Consider the following 18,025-nt stretch of genomic DNA (forward strand, 5'->3'; position numbering starts at 1 on the left):
GTACTTGCACTCCATACTTACACTCTAGGTGTACTTGCACTCCATACTTACACTCTAGGTGAACTTGCACTCCATACTTACACTCTAGGTGTACTTGCACTCCATACTTACACTCTAGGTGTACTTGCACTCCATACTTACACTCTAGGTGAACTTGCACTCCATACTTACACTCTAGGTGAACTTGCACTCCATACTTACACTCTACGTGTACTTGCACTCCATACTTACTTACACTCTAGGTGTTTTATGATGCCAGTGTGCCATTTCGTGTTAGCTACAAGGGAAGGGAAACCATACTGAGGTTGTGTATGGGTGGACTTGCCGTCTTGGGTAAACAGGACTGCTACTGATAAGAAGATAACCACAGAAAAGGTAAGATATCTGACCAGAGTATCTGTACTTTGCTGCCTTCCAGTGCCAACTAAACCCCCCCCCCCTCCTCCCCCGAGTGACATGAGGCAAACGCTGGAAAGAAACATTTCATTCGCCTGGGCGCTTTAGGAGACTTTCTGTTATCAGGAAAGAAACGATTCGAGGGAATCCTCGATTCGATTCGAGGATTATCATTGTCAGCTGATACTGACAATCTTGTGCTTTCTACCCTGGCCGAGGTCAAGTAATATATGATCACATAGTAACTAAGTGCGTCAAGTAACGCCCCCTCAAGTACCACTACTCTATGGTCTCACAGTAGCTGAGTGCGTCAAGTAACACCCCCTCAAGTACCACTACTCTATGGTCTCACAGTAGCTGAGTGCGTCAAGTAACGCCACCTCAAGTACCACTACTCTTACCCGCACCAACAAAGCATCATTTATAAGTCAACAGTAAATAATAACGAGACCGTTCTAGAGAACAATTGGGCGGGTAGCCGGCGGGGTCATTCCGGATACATGACCCGGATTGTGTGTGCGTGGAGGAGAAGGATGCGGGTCACATTTAACAATGGTGAGGCTAGCCATGATTCACATGTGACCTTCAGGTGTGTGCTTCATCACTCCATGAATCATCAGACTGGGCTTTGAAGTCTATGGAAGCTACGCCATCATCAGCATCATCATCTTCCTCATTAGTGCTTTCTCATCATTTTGAGGCGCCTCGGGCAGGCCAGACAGTGACAGCCAGAGTGGTCAGCCACTGTGGCAACAGTGACAGCCAGAGTGGTCAGCCACTGTGTCAACAGTGACAGCCAGAGTGGTCAGCCACTGTGGCAACAGTGGCAGCCAGAGTGGTCAGCCACTGTGTCAACAGTGACAGCCAGAGTGGTCAGCCACTGTGTCAACAGTGACAGCCAGAGTGGTCAGCCACTGTGGCAACAGTGACAGCCAGAGTGGTCAGCCACTGTGGCAACAGTGACAGCCAGAGTGGTCAGCCACTGTGTCAACAGTGACAGCCAGAGTGGTCAGCCACTGTGGCAACAGTGACAGCCAGAGTGGTCAGCCACTGTGGCAACAGTGACAGCCAGAGTGGTCAGCCACTGTGGCACCAGTGACAGCCAGAGTGGTCAGCCACTGTGGCACCAGTGACAGCCAGAGTGGTCAGCCACTGTGGCACCAGTGACAGCCAGAGTGGTCAGCCACTGTGGCACCAGTGACAACCAGAGTGGTCAGCCACTGTGGCAACAGTGACAGCCAGAGTGGTCAGCCACTGTGGCAACAGTGACAGCCAGAGTGGTCAGCCACTGTGGCACCAGTGACAGCCAGAGTGGTCAGCCACTGTGGCACCAGTGACAGCCAGAGTGGTCAGCCACTGTGGCAACAGTGACAGCCAGAGTGGTCAGCCACTGTGGCACCAGTGACAGCCAGAGTGGTCAGCCACTGTGGCACCAGTGACAGCCAGAGTGGTCAGCCACCAGTCATCCTCTTTGTCGCCTCGTTCGTGTTCTCTAACTTTAAACATTAATTGTTTATATGCTTTGTAAAGTTTCCTTGGAATCTTATCCCACAGAAGGTTTCCTGATTCAGAGAAAGATAAACAAAAATTCCCAAATATCTGAGGACGTGGTAGTGTTTTCAAGAGAACAAAAGAGAAACTGTTCTCTAATGAACCCGAGTGAAGAGACCAACGTCCTGGGGGGCTCGCGTTCAGCGAAGCCAGCGTCCAGGGAGGATGGCGTTCAGCGAAGCCAGCGTCCAGGGAGGCTTGCGTTCAGCGAGGCCAGCGTCCAGGGAGGATGGCGTTCAGCGAGGCCAGCGTCTAGGGAGGCTCTCACTCAGCGAAGCAATATCTTGCTTCCCATCCTATTCCTTTTCCTCTTCCAACAGTAAGGTTCAGTTCTCGAAAGTCTTTCCTTCGTAGTTCAATTCTCTCGACTCATGATTGAGCATAAGTTTGTATATGTTTGCACATTTTCATGTCTAAGTGTGATCTTGTTCAAGTGAGGCTCTATGACGGCGCTCAGCACTCAGGAGTTGGATCTTCAACTGTTCTTCGCTGAACACCGTAGAGTTTCCCCCGGTACAACCAGAAAATAGTTCTTTAAACCTGTGGATGACAACCCGTTACAAAAGTCTTGTAACCTGGGCTTCCGATTGATTGATTGATTGATGAAGATTAAGCCACCCAAGAGGTGGCACGGGCATGAATAGCCCGTAAGTGGTGGCCCTTTCGAGCCATTACCAGTATCAAAAGATGATACTGGAGATCTGTGGAGGCGCAACTGCACCCTGCGTGACGGGAGATGTCTCCCGGACCAAGTGGTGACCAAATGGTGCTGGGCTTCCACTGACCCATGTTGGGGTCCCGAGGCGTCCACCTGAGACCAGGTCAGAGCGTGACACGTTACCTGCGGACACTCTGCTGTGGTATAGGAAGGGGGAAGGTACTATGAGGGGAAAGCACCAAGCCATTACCACTATATAGCACTGGGAAGGAGCCAGGATAAGGATTTGGGATGGGACGGGGGGAGGGAGGAAGGAATGGTGGCCCAACTACTTGGACGGTCGGGGGATTGAACGCCGACCTGCATGAAGCAAGACCGTCGCTCTACCGTCCAGCCCAAGTGGTTGGGCACAGGAGTTGAACCCCAGGGTACATTACTGCACACCATTCATTTCCCCTTCCCCCCCCTACACACACTACTTCATTCCCCCACTCAGCAGGGGAAAGGGTGTGGTTCACACTACTCTCCCTCCCCCCCTACACACACTACTTCATTCCCCCACTCAGCAGGGGAAGGGGTGTGGTTCACACTACTCTCCCCCCCCCCTACACACACTACTTCATTCCCCCACTCAGCAGGGGAAGGGGTGTGGTTCACACTACTCTCCCCCCCCCCCTACACACACTACTACTTCATTCCCCACTCATCAGGGGGGGGGGGGTACACACGAGTCATCAGCATGTATCCATCACCATCTCAGCTTCCAGCAGCTCGCAGGATCCGCGGCTGGATGCTGGATGCTCACGGAATACGAATCAGCCACCACAAAATTCCAGGCTGAGAGACAGGGGAAAAAGAGAAAAAGAGAAAGAGAGAAAAAAAGACCTTTACTTCCATTGTTTAATTGGGCTTAAGTGAGCGATGTTACGGAAGATAACTTCTGGAATGCCAGTCAGCGGGGGCTTAAGGAAGCACAGGAAGCGGTTAATGAGGGAGTTTGGCGGGGCAAAATGGTCCTTAAGGTGGGTGGTGGGGACTCGGGGCAAGAACGTGCGCCTGGACGCTGCTTAGTAGCGTGTGTGTTAATCTTCAATAAATACTTTTGTTCGTAATATTATGAATGGCCGTAGTACAATTGTCGTTAGTGGGACACGTGGGTGGGGGTGGGGTGAAGAGTGGGGGTGGGGGGGGGGTGTGAAGAGGGATGGGGGGTTGAAGAGTGGAAGGGGGGGGCGGCGTTTGAGGCTTCCGGTTTACACTGATGTCTCTTGTCCTGTTCCACCTTACTTTAAAGAGGCTATCGTTATGCGCCTTGTCTATTCCCTCCAGCATCTTGTACGTAGTGATCATAGTCCATCTCTCCTATGCGGTTGGGAGACCGGGTTCCCTTAACCAATACTCGAGGCTCAGCCTCCTTCACGCGGGGACTAGCCTGACACAGACCTCTGCTCTTTTTAAAGTTTAATTTACTTTTTGTTGTTTTTCATACGGTGTGGAGTCCATGAGCCAGATTCACGAAGCAGTTACGCAAGTACTTACGAACGTGTACAGCTTTCCTTAATCTTTGACGGTTTTGGTTATATTTATTAAACAGTTTACAAGCATGAAAACTTCCCCCATCAACTGTTGTTATTGTTATAAACAGCCTCCTGGTGCTTTGGAGCTCATTAACTGCTTATTAATTGTAAACAAACCCGCCAAAGATTGAGAAAAGATGTACAGGTTCGTAAGTGCTTGCGTAACTGCTTCGTGAATCTGGCCCCATGTCTGTACTGTATATTCTAGTCAGGGCCGTCTTAACAGCATTATGGGGCCCCTGGACACCCCAGGGTGCTGGGGCCCCTGGACACCCCAGGGTGCTGGGGCCCCCTACGACAACCGCTCACAGGAGTAGAAAGGATATGGTCTATAATATTAAACATATATTTATTTTATTATCACTTCAACAAAACTGGTGTTAAAACATTAATTAATAACATGCTGTAGAGCAGCAACTAATCAACATTATAAACATTTGAACAATACACCAGGCTTAATAAACACATAATACTCAGTAACCTACACATTAGAGGACACAGTAACCTACACATTAGAGGACACAGTAACCTACACATTAGAGGACACAGTAACCTACACATTAGAGGACACAGTAACCTACACATTAGAGGACACAGTATGAAATTATTACGAACTTCTTATTATATCAAGCATTTGCGGCATTTCTTATCAGAGAATTGCTTTATTATTGGCTTGAAGTCAATGGTCTTCAGGATGTCATTTTCCATGCACACGAGTGAAAGCCAGTTTAAACTATGCTGCACCATTGTGCTACGAAGTAAAGTTTTGATAATGTTGACCAGACCCACATACTAGAAAGTGAAGGGACGACGACGTTTCGGTCCGTCCTGGACCATTCTCAAGTCGAGTGATTGTGACTCATCGCCTGCATATGTAAATTTTTGATAAGTTTCAGTCTTGAAAAAGACCGTTGTTCTGTACAGTTGGTCTCCATCATGCACAGGAACACGCTGAGTGAAAGTTTAACATTCGGGAATTCAGATTTCAAATTGTCCGAAATTATTTTTCTGTACAGTGCAGGGAGAGTCTCCAAATTTTCACCAAGAGCCATGTATAGTGCTCGAGATGCTCACATGCATTTAAACGGTCATCATAATTCAGGTCTTTATGATACACATTAGCCAGATGTTCACACTTTTTCTTTAGTGCATCAGAAGCAATGGTTTTCAATTCACTGAAGAAAGAAAACAGAGTTCCAATCTGTGAATAATCCTTGACACGTTTTGTCAGCTCAAAGATTAGTGTCCAGAATAGTGAGGAAAGTTTCCACCTCGAATTTTTTGGTTTTAATGAGAAGTATCTGTTCTGCTGATCCATCATGAGGAGCCGGTCGGCCGAGCGGACAGCACGCGGAACTTGTGGAGGCCTGGTCGAGGACCGGGCCGCGGGGACACTAAAAATCCCCGAAATCTTCTCAAGATAACCTCAAGAAGATCATATCTACTGAGACGAACAGACTTCTCTTCCAATAGCACAATTTTTTTTTCAGGAATATTCCTGCGCGGGCCCTAAGCCTCTGGCTGGCCCACTAAGTGTTGCTTGTTTCTGTTTTACTTGGGCGGAGTATGAGTATTTATGACTCGTATGGTCGCTTCAGTAAGATTTTGCCATATGTGTTTAACAACTTCTTCTGCTCTGTTGAATCTAAGTTGAAATCTTAATGGGTTTGTAACTGTGCACTGTGTTAGATAATGTTCCAGTGGTCTGTCGGGCATTTCTCCACAGTGCTGACATTTCCTCTCATCTTCCGGAACCTGTAAGCCTATTTCCCATGCACATGGGTATCCAAGCCTGATGCGATGTAAGTGTACTTCTGTTGCTCTACTGCTCCCTTTCATCAAACTAAGTGGTTCGTAGTTGGTGGAATTCTTGTACCAACCCACAGATCCTGATGTTGCAACTGCTGTGTTGTGGTCACTGTACATCACCTGCATTGCTCTGTTAACAGCACAATTAAACAGGTTCAACTGGAGGAGGGGAAGAGAAGAGAACTATCAGGAGGAAGCACCAAGCCATTACGACTATATAGCACTGGGAAGGGATCAGGATAAGGATTTGGGATGGGACGGGGGAAAAGGAATGGTGCCCAACCACTTGGACGGTCCGGTATTGAACGCCGACCAACGGGACGCGAGACCGTCGCTCTACCGTCCAGCCCAAGTGGTTGGGCAACCGGAAAGTATTTCTCAGACACAAAATAGAGGTTTAACCCGAGGGCTGCAAAAGGTCGTACCATAACCGAGAGGCTTAAAATATGAGAAGTGAAGAACCGCGTGTCGAAGAGGACTCATGATAACACGAGTAAGAATCTGAAAGGATCTCTTGAGGTCCATAAAGATATGTTCAGTCAAAGAACCATATTGATGAAAGGGACATGAATGGGAACTTGTTGACCAAACCACTCACTAGAAAGTGAAGGGAAGACGACGTTTCGGTCCGTCCTGGATCATTCTCAAGTCGATTGTGTGATCGAAACGTCGTCGTTCCTTCACTTTCTAGTGTGTGGTTTGGTTAACATATTTTAGCCACGTTATTGTGACTCCTCGTCTGCAATGGGAACTTATTGCGCAGATGAGTCACGTGACTATTAGAGAAGAGAGGGAAGGGGAGAGAGGCAAGGAGAGAACTAGAGAAAAGAGGGTAATGCATGGAAGAGGGTAAGGGAGAGAAAGGGAGAGTGAAGGGAACGGTAGTTGGGGGAGGGGAAGGTGAGGGAAGGGACAAGGGGAAAACATGGGGTAGAGGGAAGAGGGGAAAGACTATGTCGGAATGACTGGGAGAGGGGAAGGTTAGTGACTGGTGGACGGGTGGAGGGATGGGGATAGAGGTGCATGGATGGTGAGTAATGGCAAGTGAAGAGAAGGGAAGAAGAGGGGAGGGGAAATGTGACATTGGACGGGAAAGAAGAGAGAGAGAGAGAGAGAGAGAGAGAGAGAGAGAGAGAGAGAGAGAGAGAGAGAGAGAGAGAGAGAGAGAGAGAGAGAGAGAGAGAGAGAGAGAGAGAGAGAGGAGGAGGAGGAGGAGGAGGAGGAGGAGGAGGAGGAGGAGGAGGAGGAGGAGGAGGAGGAGGAGGATAGGAGAGGGGGAGATGGAAGGGAAGATGGGAAAGAGAGGAAAGAGGGGAGGGGGAAAGGGGTAGAGGGGAGAGAAGAGGGGGGGGAGAGAGAGGAAGGAAGAGCGAAGAGAAGTAAGTAAGGGGGAGAGGGGACGAACCGAAAAAGACCTCGCTGTCACACTCTCCCCAAATCAAAGTCAGACTAACAACTTTGTTTTAGCATCAGTTGTCGCCTGGCCGGGAGGAGGCGTCGAGATGTGGATAGCCTGGCCAGGATGGCCGAGGATAGCCTGGCCAGGATGGCCGGGGATAGCCTGGCCAGGATGGCCGGGGATAGCCTGGCCAGGATGGCCGGGGATAGCCTGGCCAGGATGGCCGGGGATAGCCTGGCCAGGATGGCCGGGGATAGCCTGGCCAGGAGGGCCGGGGATAGCCTGGCCAGGAGGGCCGGGGATAGCCTGGCCAGGAGGGCCGGGGATAGCGTGGCCAGGAGAGCCCTGATAACACCGCCAGATAACGAGGTCATTACCGACATGTCGCCCTCACCCACCATCACTTATCGCTGATGGGCCGGTGGCTGGCAGCGGGGCGGCTCACTCCTGCTCCTTCACGCACACGCTCGCTCCCTCTGTCCACCTGTCTGTCTGTCTGTCCGCCTGTCCACCTGTCTGTCTGTCTGTCTGTATGTCTGTCTGTCCGCCTGTCTGTCTGTCTGTCTGTATGTCTGTCTGTCCGCCTGTCCGCCTGTCTGTCTGTCTGTCTGTATGTCTGTCTGTCCGCCTGTCCGCCTGTCTGTCTGTCTGTCTGTATGTCTGTCTATCCGCCTGTCCGACTGTCTGTCTGTATGTCTGTCTGTCCGCCTGTCCGCCTGTCTGTCTGTCTGTCTGTCTGTATGTCTGTCTGTCCGCCTGTCCGACTGTCTGTCTGTATGTCTGTCTGTCCGCCTGTCCGCCTGTCTGTCTGTCTGTCTATATGTCTGTCTGTCCGCCTGTCCGACTGTCTGTCTGTCTGTATGTCCGTCTGTCTGTCTGGCTTTTTTACCTAAATAGATCTACAACAGTACTGTATTACCTTCAAAACGAGAGCTGTCTTCTGCTGGTACATTTCTTAATGGACCACTGTACTGTGCAGCACTGTACTGTGCATCACTGTACTGTGCAGCACTGTACTGTGCAGCACTGTACTGTGCAGCACTGTACTGTGCAGCACTGTACTGTGCAGCACTGTACTGTGCATCACTGTACTGTGCATCACTGTACTGTGCAGCACTGTACTGTGCAGCACTGTACTGTGCAGCACTGTACTGTGCAGCACTGTACTGTATTCACCTAGCTGAATACAGTACAGTGCTGCAGAGTACCATGTTGCAGAGTACTGTGCTGCAGAGTACTGTGCTGCGTAGTGTGGTGGATAATCTTGGTGATGTATGGAGGAGAGGAGGGAGGGCGGCGGATGCTCACGGTGTGGTCAGACTGCCCAACCACCATCGTCACCATCCCTGGGTCGGTGGATGGATCCCGGTACCTGGAAAGACAGGTGGATCACTTGATGATCAGGTGAGTGGTTATTGTGGGCACACCCACTCCACCTTCTCTCTCTCCTCACCAGCAACCCTCTCCCCCTCCCTCTCTTACCTCTCTCACTATCCCTCTTCTCTACCTATCCCTATTCCCATATGATCTGTTCACACTGCATGCCCCGGGCCCCATATGCTAGCCCTTATCTCAATCTCATCTTCTTCATCTATGTGGTAATCATCCTGTCCCTCTCCTTCCCCATTTTCTCATTCTTTCCTGCCCCAGCCCTACTAAATCTCACCTCACCAGATACAGAATTCCTTCCCCCACCGCCACCCTCGCCATCTGATACGGTCTCATTACGGGAAGCGATCACGGCTCGTCCTTAATTGTCCTGTCGCCACCGTGGAAGCGCTCTGACCCGTGGTGGGGGTGTGGGGGAGTGTGGGGGGTGTGGGGGTGTGGGGTGTGTGGGGGGGGGTGGGCATGGGGGGCTGTGGCAAGGAAAGGTTGGGCACGGGATTCAACTTGTCTAATTGTACTCGCCTAATTGTGGTTGCTGGGGTTCGAAGCTTCGGCTCTTTGGTTCCGCCTCTCGATCGTCAATCAACTGATAGTTGCCGCCGGAGGCGGCTAGTTTATTGTGCACCCCATACCCATCCTGTGAGCGGTAGCGCAAAAAGTATTACAGAGGGCACAAAAGGTCTTTATCAGACCTCATCTTAGATTATTACATAAACAATTTCATCTATCCTTCACACCTTATAGTTACAATGTCAGCTAGTTACAGAGAGAGTGCTATTTCAAGAGCTATATATTTACAGTAAGTCATTATACATTAATGGTAGGTCTTATCGCTAATACATAATAGTTTGATCAATGGAGATAGTCATAGGGTAGCTTCTGTTTATTATTAGTCTTCACAATACACTACTTGTTTCTTCATCTCATATGTCGTTTATCTACTGGAAGCGAAATATGGATACAGTGCAAAGATTTCAGGTAATTTATCCATGGTAATAAGATAGGTTGCCATATCATACAGAATCAACTGGTGTACAGATTCCTGAGCCTACTGGGCTCTGTCATATCTTCATTTGAAACTGTGTATGGAGTCAGCCTCCACCACATCACTGCCTAATGCATTCCATTTGTTAGCTACCCTGACGCTGAAAAAATAATTTTTAATGTCTCTGTGGCTCATCTGAGTACTCAACTTCCACCTGTGTTCCCTTGTGTGAGTACTACCTGTGTTACAATAATGTCTTTATCTACCCTATCGATTCATCGGGTTCTAGTCTGGAAACATACCTTTCAACTTTCTCCAACTTAGTTGTGTGCTTGACACGGTATGGACTCCAGGCTGGAGCTGCATACTCCAGTATTAATGTGACATAAGTGATATGCAAGGTTCTAAATGATTCCTTACACAGGTTTCTAAAGGCAATTTTTATGTTGGCCAACCTAGAATATAGATCCAGAATTATGTCAACCCTATGATCTTTCTCTTTCCCTGATTCTTCAAGGCTTTCATCTTCCAAATGGTACCTTTTATCTGTCGTACTGCTGTCTATATACATCTTCATTACTTTACACCTGTTGAGTTAAACTCTAATAGCAATATCTTGGGTTGTTCCTTCAGTTTGTGAAGGTCATCTTGTGGTCTCATGCTGTCCTCCTCTGCCCCAATAATTATCATAACTTTTGTATTATGAACAAACATTGAGAGTTTGTAATGAGTAATGAGTGTATACCCCTTGGAAGATCATTTACTTATATCAGAAGCAGGATGAGTCCGAGTACAGAACCCAGTGGGACTCCAGTCTTGACATCTCGCCATTATGAGGTCTCACCCCTCACAGTAACTCTCTGCTTCCTGATGCTTAGGTACTCCCTTATCCACTGGAACACCTTAGCAGTTACTCCTGCCCGTTTCTCCAGATTATGCAATAGCCTGTTATGGGGTACTGTGTCCCCAGAAAACATGTGAAAGCCATGTGGCATTCTGACAGTCCAAGAAAGTATGTCCACCCGTTCCTGTCTTGCTTAAATTTTTTCACCTGCTCATATAATTCTATTGAACCTGTGAGGTAAGATTTGCCAGCCCTGAACCCTTGTTGCTGGTGTGTTACAAAACCCTTCTCTTCAAATGTGCTACTAGGTTTTTACTCACGATATTCTCCATAATGTTGCATGGTATACAAGTTAGGGACACTAGCCTGTAGTTCAGGGCCTCTTGCTTGTCACCCTTTATGTATATTGGGACTACATTAGCTGTCTTCCATATTTCTGGTAGGTCTCCCGTCTTCAGTAACTTACTATATACCATGGAGAGTGGCAAGCAAAGTGCTTCTGCACACTCTTTCAGTACCCATGTGAGATTCCGTCCCTACCAACGGTCTTTTCTCACGTCCAGATCTAACAGATACCTCTTAACCTCATCTCTAGAAATGTTAAAATATTCCATGTAGGAGTGAAAGAGTTGCACTGGGCTCTGGTGAGGGATGAGGCTGGGCCCCTGGACTCTGGTGAGGGGTGAGGCTGGGCCCCTGGGCTCTGGTGAGGGATGAGGCTGGGCCCCTGGGCTCTGGTGAGGGGTGAGGCTGGGCCCCCTAGGCTCTGGTGAGAGGTGAGGCTGGGCCCCTGGGCTCTGGTGAGGGATGAGGCTGGGCCCCTGGGCTCTGGTGAGGGGTGAGGCTGGGCCCCTGGGCTCTGGTGAGGGGTGAGGCTGGGCCCCTGGGCTCTGGGGAGGGGTGAGGCTGGGCCCGTGGCTCTGGTGAGGGGCGAGGCTGGGCCCCTGGGCTCTGGGGAGGGGTGAGGCTGGGCCCGTGGCTCTGGTGAGGGGTGAGGCTGGGCCCCTGGGCTCTGGTGAGGGGTGAGGCTGGGCCCCTGGGCTCTGGGGAGGGGTGAGGCTGGGCCCGTGGCTCTGGTGAGGGGCGAGGCTGGGCCCCTGGGCTCTGGGGAGGGGTGAGGCTGGGCCCGTGGCTCTGGGGAGGGGTGAGGCTGGGCCCCTGGGCTCTGGGGAGGGGTGAGGCTGGGCCCCTGGGCTCTGGGGAGGGGTGAGGCTGGGCCCCTGGGCTCTGGTGAGGGGCGAGGCTGGGCCCCTGGGCTCTGGGGAGGGGTGAGTCTGGGCCCCTGGGCTCTGGTGAGGGGCGAGGCTGGGCCCCTGGGCTCTGGGGAGGGGTGAGGCTGGGCCCGTGGCTCTGGGGAGGGGTGAGGCTGGCCTTGTGCTGTACGAGGGGGGGGGGAAGAGAGAACGCTAGACACATAGAATAAAGAACTTACGGCGTGACCTTTGCAGCGTATGCAAATCTTGGAGGTCCGTGAGGCCGTGCGAGACATCACCACCTGACGCGTCTGTATCGACTTATCTTTATGTACTGCCTTCCTCATAAACACACCAGGATACTTGAACGTTTATTGGTCGTCGGACGTCTGTCTGTCTCTGTCTCTGTCTCTGTCTCTCTCTCTCTCTCTCTCTCTCTCTCTCTCTCTCTCTCTCTCTCTCTCTCTCTCTCTCTCTCTCTCTCTCTCTCTCTCTCTCTCTCTCTCTCTCTCTCTCTCTCTCTCTCTCTCTCTGACTCTCTCTCACCCTCCCCCTCCCCCTTCCATTTCCCCCCTTCTGTTTCTCCGTCGTTCCCTCACGCTTTTAACCCTCCCCACTCCTGCTCCTCCTCACCCTCCTGGCTGGTGGACATCGCGCCGCCACACTCCTGGATAGCTACTTCAGGTCCGTTGAAGTTACCTGAGGTGTTTCTGTGTTAGGGAGAGAGAGCCATGAGTGAAGATCACAGGCTACAGACCGGGGTGAGAGCCCTGAGTGATAGCCCAGAGTGAGAGGCCTGAGTGATTGCCAAGAGTGAGACCCCAAAATTAGATCCCTGAGTAAGAGTTTTGAGTGAAAGCCCAGAGTGAGAGTTCTGAGTGAATTAAGAGTGGAAGCTTGAAGGAAATTGAATAATGTGATGCAAACGATGACAAAAATTAAATGCAGACCTGAGAGTCAAGAGCTGAGATGTGAGCCCTGAGAGTCGCGAACTGAGATATGAGATATATATATATATCATGCAATGACATAATATATCAATGAGAAAGTTCTTTGGAGCAATACGAGTTTGTGGATCAACGTTATAGCGACTCAGATATCACTTCCCTTGCCACCTGAACCCACCCGGCTATGGTACGACAAAAACTATTCAACCCAGAACTCTACTGAATCCACTGGGGGAGAGTGTGGAGGCCTCAACCCGTGTCACAACATGGTTTTTACAAATAGCCGATCGTTGCCGAATGGGATATCTTGAGGTTATCTTGAGATGATTTCGGGGCTAAATGTCCCCGTGGCCCGGTCCTAGACCAGGTCTCCACCCCCAGGAAGCAGCCCGTGACAGCTGACTAACTCCCAGGTACCTATGTACTGCTAGGTAATAGGGGCATCAGGGTGAAAGAAACTCTGCCCATAGTTTCTCGCCGACGCCCGGGATCGAACCCGGGACCACAGGATCACGCGTCCAGTGTTCTGTCCGCTCAGCCACCGGCTCCTTTAAGGGTTAAGGCAAGAAAGGAGAGAGAGAGAGAGAGAGAGAGAGAGAGAGAGAGAGAGAGAGAGAGAGAGAGAGAGAGAGAGAGAGAGAGAGAGAAAGAGAGAGAGAGAGAGAGAGAGAGAGAGAGAGAGAGAGAGAGAGAGAGAGAGAGAGAGAGAGAGAGAGAGAGAGAGAGAGAGAGAGAGAGAGAGCAGTCGTGTGTGTTGACTTATCATGCGGAAAAGAAAATTAAAAAACGGAATATTTCCAAATTTGCCAACAAATAAGTAATTTAGTGTACTCAAATATTAAGTAATTTATAATTATTACTTTATCAAATTAATTTGTAATATGGTATAATTTTCGCAGCTCTTCATAAGGTTTACACAATTTCCATAACAGCACAACCACAATTATTCTACTTCAGAGTACAATACAATCACTCATTCAGAGTATAAACACTCATACAGAGTACAAGCAGTCATACAGAGTACAATCACTCATACAGAGTACATCATTCATATAGAGTACAATCACTCATACAGCATACAAACACTCATACAGAGTATAATCACTCATACAGAGTACAAGCACCCATACAGAGCACAATCACTCAGAGTACAAATACTCATACAGAGTACAATCACTCATACAGAGTACAATCACTCAGAGTACAAACACTCATACAGAGTACAAACACTCATACAGAGTACAATCACTCATACAGAGTACAAATACTCATACAGAGTACAAGCACTCATACAGAGTACAATCACTCAGAGTACAAACACTCATACAGAGTACAAGCACTCATACAGAGTACAATCACTCATACAGAGTACAAGCACTCATACAGAATACAAACACTCATACAGAATACAATCACTCATACAGAGTACCAGCACTCATACGGAGTACAAGCACCTATACAGAGTACAAACACTCATACAGAATACAATCACTCATACAGAGTACAATCACTCATACGGAGTACAAGCACCTATACAGAGTACAAACACTCATACAGAATACAATCACTCATACAGAGTACAATCACTCATACGGAGTACAATCACCTATACAGAGTGCAAACACTCATGCAGAGTACAAACACTCATAAAGGACTTGTATCCAAGATTGACCATGTAATAGATTAATTAAACAATGTATGTATATGCTGTAACTATATAACCTGAGCTTGTAAAAGCACCTTCATCACCTTCAGTGATTTAGTGCTTAATTGCACACTAGTTTCTTTATCAGCTATCTCACCCTGTCAGAGTAAATGAGACAAATGTATGTGAATGCATGTGTGTGTATATATGTATGTATATGTGTGTGTGTATGTATATGTATGGGTATAAAGTATATATGGAAGCTGATCAGAATTACATTTCACATTTGTAAATGCACATTAATGACACTATGTAAAAGACACATCAAACACTTTATGTAGGGCATACGTAAATCTGTGTATCTATGTATTTACGTATGTAGGTTAGCTTAGCATATTAAAAGCACCGAATCACCTTCTGTGGTTGATTGTTCAAAAAACCCTTGAACTATATGTTTAACACTTCTCTAACCCTGTCCATGGAGGACAGAAGAAAATGTATATATGCTGGTTAGCATTGTAAATGTGTGGCCACGTCTGTGGTAGAAATAATAATAATAAAAAAAAAAACTAATATAGAATAAAAGCACTCATACAGAGCACATCACTCATACAGAGTACAATCACTCATACAGAGTACAATCACTCATACAGAGCACATCACTCATACAGAGTACAATCACTCATACAGAGTACAATCACTCATACAGAGCACATCACTCATACAGAGCACATCACTCATACAGAGTACAATCACTCATACAGAGTACAATCACTCATACAGAGCACATCACTCATACAGAGTACAATCACTCATACAGAGTACAATCACTCATACAGAGCACATCACTCATACAGAGCACATCACTCATACAGAGTACAATCACTCATACAGAGTACAATCACTCATACAGAGCACATCACTCATACAGAGCACATCACTCATACAGAGTACAATCACTCATACAGAGTACAATCACTCATACAGAGCACATCACTCATACAGAGCACATCACTCATACAGAGTACAATCACTCATACAGAGTACAATCACTCATACAGAGCACAATCACTCATACAGAGCACATCACTCATACAAAGTACAATCACTCATACAGAGTACAATCACTCATACAGAGCACATCACTCATACAGAGTACAATCACTCATACAGAGTACAATCACTCAGAGTACAAATTCTCATACAGAGTACAAACCCTCATACAGAGTACAAACACTCATACAGAGTACAAACACTCATACAGAGTACAAACACTCATACAGAGTACAAGCACTCATACAGAGTACAAGCACTCATACAGAGTACAAACACCCATACAGAGTACAATCACTCATACAGAGTACAAACACTCATACAGAGTACAAGCACCCATACAGAGTACAAACACTCATACAGAGTACAATCACTCATACAGAGTACAGGCACTCAGAGTACAAACACTCATACAGAGTAATAGCACTCATACAGAGTACAATCACCCATACAGAGTACAAGCATTCATACAGAGTACAAACACCCATACAGAGTACAATCACTCATACAGAGTACAATCACTCATAAAGAGTACAAACACTCATACAGAGTACAAACACTCATACGGAGTACAAACACTCATACAGAGTACAAACACTCATACGGAGTACAAGCACTCATACAGAGTACAATCACTCATTCAGAGTACAAGCACTCATACAGAGTACAATCACTCATTCAGAGTACAAGCACCCATACAGAGTACAATCATTCATTCAGAGTACAAGCACCCATACAGAGTACAATCACTCATTCAGAGTACAAGCACTGATACAGAGTACAATCACTCATTCAGAATACAAGCACTCATACAGAGTACAAGCACTCATTCAGAGTGTAAATATCACCCATTAACCCACTGCCCCCCCCCCTCCACATAGGCAGTGACGTCACACATGACGTCACCCATAAACCACTGGCAGCGCCATTCTCCTTGATGTTAATTGTTATTTATATTAATTGGATTTACGAATGATAGCGAACATATTCAACAAATTCACTACAAATTATAAACACAATGAAATCTGGACCCTTTTAGTGAGCGTTCAGATGGGGCCACCCCCGTTTATACGATGCTTTAAACAGTATTATTTCCAGGGCTGTTTGGAGCTTTCTGTTGTTTGGTATGCCGGAGCCCGTTGCAAGTGCACCGTTAAGCCCGCGTGTATCACAATATTAGGGAGTTGGGGGCTGACCATTTAGGCTAAAGGACTGAGTAGCATCTTTGCATAATTGCAAAAATGGGTGAATTAATGAAAGGTTGCCGGCCTGGCCTGCTCCCTCCCCCTCACCACACAGACAGCACCGGACTCCGAATTTAATTTACTTTTTTGTGGTTTTTCGTCTTCGATATGTAAATGATTCTTGAACATAACAATTTTCCAACAGTTTCTTATATATGTAAGTTTCCAGAGCGACAGTTTCTTCAGGTTGTGGAGGTTTGTGGTCAAGACGAAGGCGAGGTTGTGAAGGGTGGCGAGGCCTGGCTGGAGGTGGTAGCTGCCCGCTAAATGGTAGGCACAAAGATGCCGACGGAGCCGCCCAAATGGGCCGCGGGGAGACACGATGGCTAAAGGCTTGACAGTCTCTTTGTCTCTCCAGACGCCTGTCTTCCCCCGCGAGACGGACCTCTAGGGGGGTTCCTAGGAGATGAGGACGAGGGAGGCAGATCCTTGAGTCGTCGCCTCGCAGAGAGTTAATACCGTTTGCCCCCGGTACAGGAACGAATGGATTGGGGAAAGAGACCATGTCCAGAAATAAATCCAGCAGGCGATAGTTACATTACCAGTGTAAGCGTTCACTCGTTATCTAACATCGATGGGCGGGCCGAGCGGAGGCGTGTGGGCTCTGACGGGCTCCTCGAACTTTTGCTCACTCTCTCGTTACCTTATGACATTCTTGCTCTAACTTTATGCATGTTAAAGCACTGGTCTGAAAGATCAACTCAAATGTCTCTAAAATGTTCAACAAATGCCTCTCCTTTTCCACCAAATATTACAAGAATAAAAGTTTTCAGTTTAACTGTAAATATACTTGATTTCGCAAAGCTGAAATTCTTCTGTAAAAGAGACGAAGGTTTCTGGAAAAAGCGGCGACTGTGTGGAAGCGCAGCATCATGGCGGCAACGAGTGAACATCGAGAAGCGCAACGTGCTCAGAGTTTTTATACTCATTAACGCTAACATCAGCTTCTGTACTGAGGAGCGCGGAGGCCGCGAGGTAGTTATTTCCTTGGTGTTCGGTGGTCTGCGTTGGACTCCGTCAGGCCCCGGCGATGGACTGCTCCCGATAACTGGCGGAGGGCTCCTGTCAGCGCCTCGGATCTTGTACACTGAACGCGATTTATGGGCGTCTTGGAGCACTATCATCTGGACCTTATGTTACTATGGTGGGGGAAGTGAGAGCAAGGTGAGGAGAGCGCGGGGTGAGGGGGTAGTAGGACAGGGGGTGGGAGAGGATAAGAAAGATGGGAGGGGGAAGGAGACGGGGTAGGAGTGGAGGGCTAGGGGTGGAAGAGGCAGGAGAGAGATGGGTAGGAGGGATGGAGAGAGAGAGAGTGGGACTCTCAGTTACTTCAGT

Source organism: Procambarus clarkii, chromosome 5 (assembly GCF_040958095.1).
Source record: "Procambarus clarkii isolate CNS0578487 chromosome 5, FALCON_Pclarkii_2.0, whole genome shotgun sequence".
In the NCBI taxonomy this organism is placed as follows: Eukaryota; Metazoa; Arthropoda; class Malacostraca; order Decapoda; family Cambaridae; genus Procambarus; species Procambarus clarkii.